General features: G+C 33.6%; 1 pseudogene; it reads left to right on the top strand.

Annotated features, from left to right (window-relative positions):
* Window positions 1-5,771: 5,771 nt before the first annotated feature.
* The window catches only part of LOC102485327 (olfactory receptor 4P4-like), a 5,112-nt pseudogene continuing 4,759 nt past the window's right edge, over window positions 5,772-6,124 (top strand).

The following is a 6,124-nucleotide window of genomic DNA, read 5'->3' on the forward strand; positions in this document are numbered from 1 at the left end:
CCCCCCACAGAAAAACAAAAACAAAGCAAAAAAAAAAAAAAAAAACACAGTTGTAAAAGAATAAATCATTTATTTTTCTGTTTGCTTGTTTGTTTTTAGTGATCAAATAAAAATTGTAGTGCCTTAGCAAACTTGTTGTACTGGAAGAAATTAAATCTTAATTATTTTGTGTACTGTTAATTCTTTTAATCATAGCCATAGAGTTTCCTGTGTTTCCCGTTGCAGCTCAACTTCAGCCTCTGTCAGTCATCTGATTCTGGCCTATCCTGACATATGGTCAAAGTTTTTCCTTAGTTTCCTTGTCCTGTATGTAATTTCTGTGCTTTGGGTACTGATGCAATAGGGAATATAGTAATTCACTTTAACATAGTATTTCTTATGGAGAAATTTAAGTCACAGACTGAATTTACAGCAAACTATAGTGATGGGAAATTTCTAAACCCTCAGAGATACTCAGAGTTATTCTATAAGTTTTCTTAGAATTTATATTAAATGCCAATTTAATATGAAAAAATTGCATATAATTTTCACTAGAGACAAAGGTAAATATCAGAGAGGCATTTCTTTGTTAGAAATATAAAAATAGTATGTCATGAAATCTTTCAAATTTGGTTTAGTTTACCAAATGTGTCTCCATTGCTGGATTCCATGAATTGTCTCATAAGACTTTATTATTTAAGATTTCTTTTTGCACACCAATGTCAATTATTTTAAAAAGGCTGGCTCTCTCTGAAATGTGAAGTTTCCACTTATATAAATTCTGTCTGGTGAGGTAGGCCAATGGAGTGTTAAACCCAGTTCAAAAACATACTAGTCATTTTCCTGAAGAAGAATATTTGGATCATTCTGAGAGTACATATGACATAATCCCTCTTGAAAAACATTGGAAACAATCCATAATCACTAAAAATGCTATTTTAATGGTTTGGGGAGAGTTTCTTCTTTGCCTTGTGTATTAGCTATGCCAATTTTCAGTGTCCTATCTCTCAGCTGATACTGAAATTCTACTAGATTTGCTTATTTCTCTTTATTCTAACATTTCAGAAACTTGATCTTATCACCAGTTCTCAGTAGCTCATGAGGGAAGAAAAACCATTCAGTAATATATAGAATGATATAATGTCCTGCAGGACAGTGGGTAGACTTTCAGTGAAGAGGCTGACTGCAAAATGATTAAAATGCAAAATACCAGCATGATACTAAGACTATGAAGAAACTGAATATGTATGGCACAATATTCCATTAACCTGCCTTAATGCATATTTATGGGATCTGTTTCTTTTTCTATGTTTAATTTAAAGAATGTTTTTGAGATGAAGAACAATCATCAAAGTGAAGATATGAAGACATCTAATTTGGGTAGAGTTAGTGAATACAAAGGAAAGAAAAAATCTTTAAGTGATGGAATAAGCAAGAAGTTTACTTCCAGTAGGGCAGAGTCAGCTCAACCTTTACCAGGATAAAATGTTTTGTTAATGAGTGATGTTTCCCCTCAGGGAGGAATCCCAGCTTTATATAAGAAAGAAGAGATTATAGCAGGATAGCTATGCTATTTTCTTATCTGCCTACTTTTCTTATCCATATTGAAGCATTATTAATAAATATTTAAATTTTATAAAAAGAATGACATATTAAAATTTGTATTGTGTATAATAAAATGTATAATATTAATGATAAATATTCATTAATTGTTTATTATAATATAGCAGGTTTTGTGACATTGTAAAACCTTTGGTTCTATTGATAATATATAATTAATAATATATAATATTATATATATGTGTGTGTGTGTGTGTGTGTGTGTATGTGTGTGTGTGTGTCTTTTTTTAGAAAGATTTTTGCTATAGGGCACATGCGCTCACTGGAGAGACAGAAAGAGAGAAAGTGAGAAATCACCCTCCAGAAGGATGGCCATGCCATGATCCCATCTCTTCCATTCTCCTCTCAGAATTTCGGGCATGCACACACAAGTGTCCTGTGTGAGTTTTAAGCCACCTCGTCAGGGATTTGAATTGCAGTCTACTATATGGGTATCTGGTGAAGTAATCATTATGCCATCTGCTGATCCCTAAATCTTTTAAAAAGTACAAAAATATTATTTTAACCTAGTCTCTTAATAGCATTTAGTTTTGCTTAGAGTAAGTTTAATATATAAAGTAGAAATAATCAACCATGCTAAAAAATATGTTTTAATCCATTTTAACATTATTATTAGTTTACTTATTTTATTCATGAGAGAGAGTGCCACATGAGAAAGAGAAAAGTACTCTACATGATATCTTGTGATTATGCAACCTCCTCTCAGCCTTCCAGATCCTGGGCATGCTAGTACATACCCTGTACATTTCTGGGCGGTCTAATCATGTAGTGAGCCATGTGCAATAAAGCACAATACTAAATGCACCACTGAAGCTAGGCCCATTTAAAAATTATTGATCTGGGATCAGCAGGTGGTGTAATGATTACATTGCTGGATTCCCAAATAGTCAACTATGGTTCAAGTTCCAGACTCGGTGTCTTAAAACTCATGCCAGATGCATGAGCATTGTGCCCAAAATCCCAAGATGAGAATGGAAGACAAGGGATTGCTGCATAACCATCCCCCCAGGGGGCGGTTTCTAACTTTCTTTTGCTCTATTTCTCTGTCTCTTCTGGTGAGCACACCTGCCCTATAGCAAAACCCTCTTAAAAAAAATTAATTATCTAAGAATGAAGTTTAAAATCAGAGGTTGTTTTTATTAAAATCTTGCAAGATAAATTAATATAAAAAACAAAATCTTTCAGTATCTTTAGCCAAAGGAAGTCTGTATAACTCAAGAAAAACTGAAACCTCATGGATAAGTTGACATGGCTATTCCCCTTGTAAACCAAAAAAGTTTACAGTCAGTTCAGAAGCATGTTTTGTTCTTTAGTTCCATACTTAATTACCTGAACTTTGGATAATTATTTCTAATATTATGTTATAATTAAAAGCATAGCATATTTTTGTTTAATTGAGTTTTTCTTAGTTAATATGTATTTACTATTGTTTATGTACTAAACACTATATAACACCTCCTCTCATTTTTAGTATTTAATTTGGACCAAATAAACCAAAAAAATTCTGTTGTTCCATTTTACATCTGAGGAGATCTCATGAGTGTCCAAAGATGAAAGTATCCTGTACTTACTTGTTCAGGTCTTTCTCTAAACGTTATTAGTAAGTCAAATATGTCTCACCCATGGATCTCCAGAGTAATAAGAAGAAAGAGTAGAGAAAAGTCACCATGATGATCCCCTTGAAAATATCTCTACATGGAAAGATGCATAGAAAATAAAAAGATCTCTTCCTAACAATACTTTCTCAGGACCAGCAATCAGTGTAATGGCTATGTTGCTAAACTCCCATGTAGTCAACCATATTTCGAGGCCCAGACCCGGTGGCTTAAACTTATGCCGGGCGTGTGTGAGTGCATGTCCAAGATCCTGAAAGGAGAATGGAGGAGAAGGGATTGCAGTGTGACCATCCCCTTGGGGAATGATTTCTCACTTTGTCTCTGTCTCTCTGGTGAGTGCACATGCTCTGTAGCAAAAACCTCTCAAAAAAACAAACAAACAAAAAAACACAATACTTTCTTGATTGTTATTGAACAAACCTCAAATATTTTTTATTAGTTCTTCTTCCTTCCAGTCTGTTGTCACTCATCTTTCTTATTCTTTGGCAAACCTTTGGAGTTATGCAAATTCTGTTAATTGCCAGTTGTTCAAACATTAAAAAAAAATAAATACCCATCAAGTCAGTCTATGGCTTAGGCATAAGAAAACTCACATCTGTGACCATGACTCTGAATGCAGGGGCTAACTCTGATTTTCCAAATAAGTGTATAGTATATCACTCTGAGTACTTCTGAGAAGAAATAAGCTGGTCAATTTGTGACCTTCGGTTTGGCCAATGGGCAAAAGGGTATTAATTTCAATTAAATATATACTATGCTTCTGTGCTGAGCTGCTTTTTAATTTTTTCTCTTTTTAATTTAATTTTGAAATGACACATAATAATCATACACATTTATGGTGTAGAGTGTGATATTTCAATACATGTATATAATACTTTTTCTCTATACTTTTTTCTCTGAAGTTAAAAACAATTTATTCTTCTTTCTTTCTATTTTGCTTATGTTAGCATTTGGTAGTAAAATTCTACTTCTTTACCTAAAACTATTTCTTCTGGCTTTCTACTGTGTATAAATGCCACAAAAATTTATTTGCACTAGCTGGTGGCAGGGTGGTTTATGCAGCTGAATACCACATTGCCTACTTCATGGTTAAAATCTCTGATCAGCAGCATGAATAACATGCTAGGTACATGTGTGTGCATGCCTGACATACCAAGAGGGAAATGGAAGAGAAGGGATTGCAGCATGGGCATCCTCCCTGGGGATGATTTCTCACTTTCCCTGTCTCCTTCTTTCTGTCTCTCAAGAGTGCACGTGTCCTATATCAAATTAAAAAGATAAGGGACCAACAGATGGAGTAATGGTTACATCACTGGACTCCCACATGATCAACCGTGTTTAGAGCCCTGGACTCAGCAGCTTAAACTCGGTTAGGGTGTGTGTGCGTGCGTGGCAAAAATCACAAAAGGAGAAGGTGGGCGAGAAGGGATTGTAGTATGGCTTTCCTCACTGTGGAGTGATTTCTCACCTTCTGTCTCTGTCTCTCCAGCAAGCACATGTGCCTTATAGAAAAAATCTCTCTCTAAAAAAAGCAAAACACATGTGCATATGTGTTTGATTTACAGTCTTCTAGGAATTCCATAGATAATCCTTTAAGTAAAATACTTTGAAGATTTTCATGTTCTTAAGAAAAATTTAAAAGGACAGTTTCAAAATTCAGTCTACATGGATTCAAAATCAGTATAAATTACTTCTAGATATCTGAGCATAAACTCATTTCTTACTGTTCAGGGCTTTACTTCCCTCATCAGAAATATGTACAAATAGCACATTTTTGATGATACTTGATAAGCATATCGGAAGTTATCAAAACATATGTAAAAATGTAGCAGTGACTTCTTAATAAAAATTAAACAATTGTTATTTTTTTGTTATCATTATTAATAAGTTACCATGTATTTTTAAAACCAATTTTGAGTTTTCTTGTTTTATAACTCTAAACTTTAAGTTTCTTTTTTTTAAATAATTATTCATTTAATTTAACTAATTTATTATTATTTTTTTTTATTTGACCAGAGAGAAAGTGAGAAAGCAAGCCACTGGGTCTAGAACTTGAACCATGGTTAACCATGTGGGAATCCAGTGCCTTAACTGTTATGCCACCTGCTGACCCCTTAAATTTCTTTTTTTAAATGCTGACATTACAAGATGCTTCTCTAAATTGGTAGTATAGTAAAGAGTGGCATTATAAATACCTATGTGATATTTATAAATATCCATACACCAACAATCTATTTTCAAATAATTCTCCATTGTTTTCAAAGTTACTTCAAATCTCATTTTCTAATTAGTTATACTATGTGATTTTGCAAAGTATATAATTTTCCATAAGCTATGCAGAGATGAGGAAGGCTCATCACTGATATGAAATCAACATCTTGGCTGCTCCTGGAAAATTCTTGGTTATGCCTAGTATCACAGTGTCATCATCATCATCATCATCATCATCATCATCATCATCATCAGTAAGTTTGTTTATTTCCATGAAGCAAGAAAGAGGGACTACCTTACAGGGTCTTCAATTCTCCTCCCAGTTCTAGCCAGCTAGAATCACTGATGTTGCAAGTACGCCAACATGTTCAGGTAGGCCCAATGACACAAACCAGGAACTTTATCATTTGGCCTCAAACATCATATATCATCTCCCCCACTGCTTGCAGCATTAGGGCTAGCCCATAGTGCATTATTGATAGTGTCCTATTTCACTCAACATTCTTTAGGTTAGATATTATATCATACAGTCACACTAGTTACAACTATTTGGAATTACTTTACTAATTTATTCTTCAGCATAATTTTCTGTATTCTTTGTAAAATAATTTAAATTACACAAAAACTAGAAGAGTATCTAATTCATCACTATTTCCTTAGTTATTTTTTCATACATTAAATCACTATACATCATTTAG

The sequence above is a fragment of the Tupaia chinensis genome, unplaced genomic scaffold, assembly GCF_000334495.1.
Source record: "Tupaia chinensis unplaced genomic scaffold, TupChi_1.0 Scaffold145405_1, whole genome shotgun sequence".
Lineage (NCBI taxonomy): Eukaryota > Metazoa > Chordata > Mammalia > Scandentia > Tupaiidae > Tupaia > Tupaia belangeri.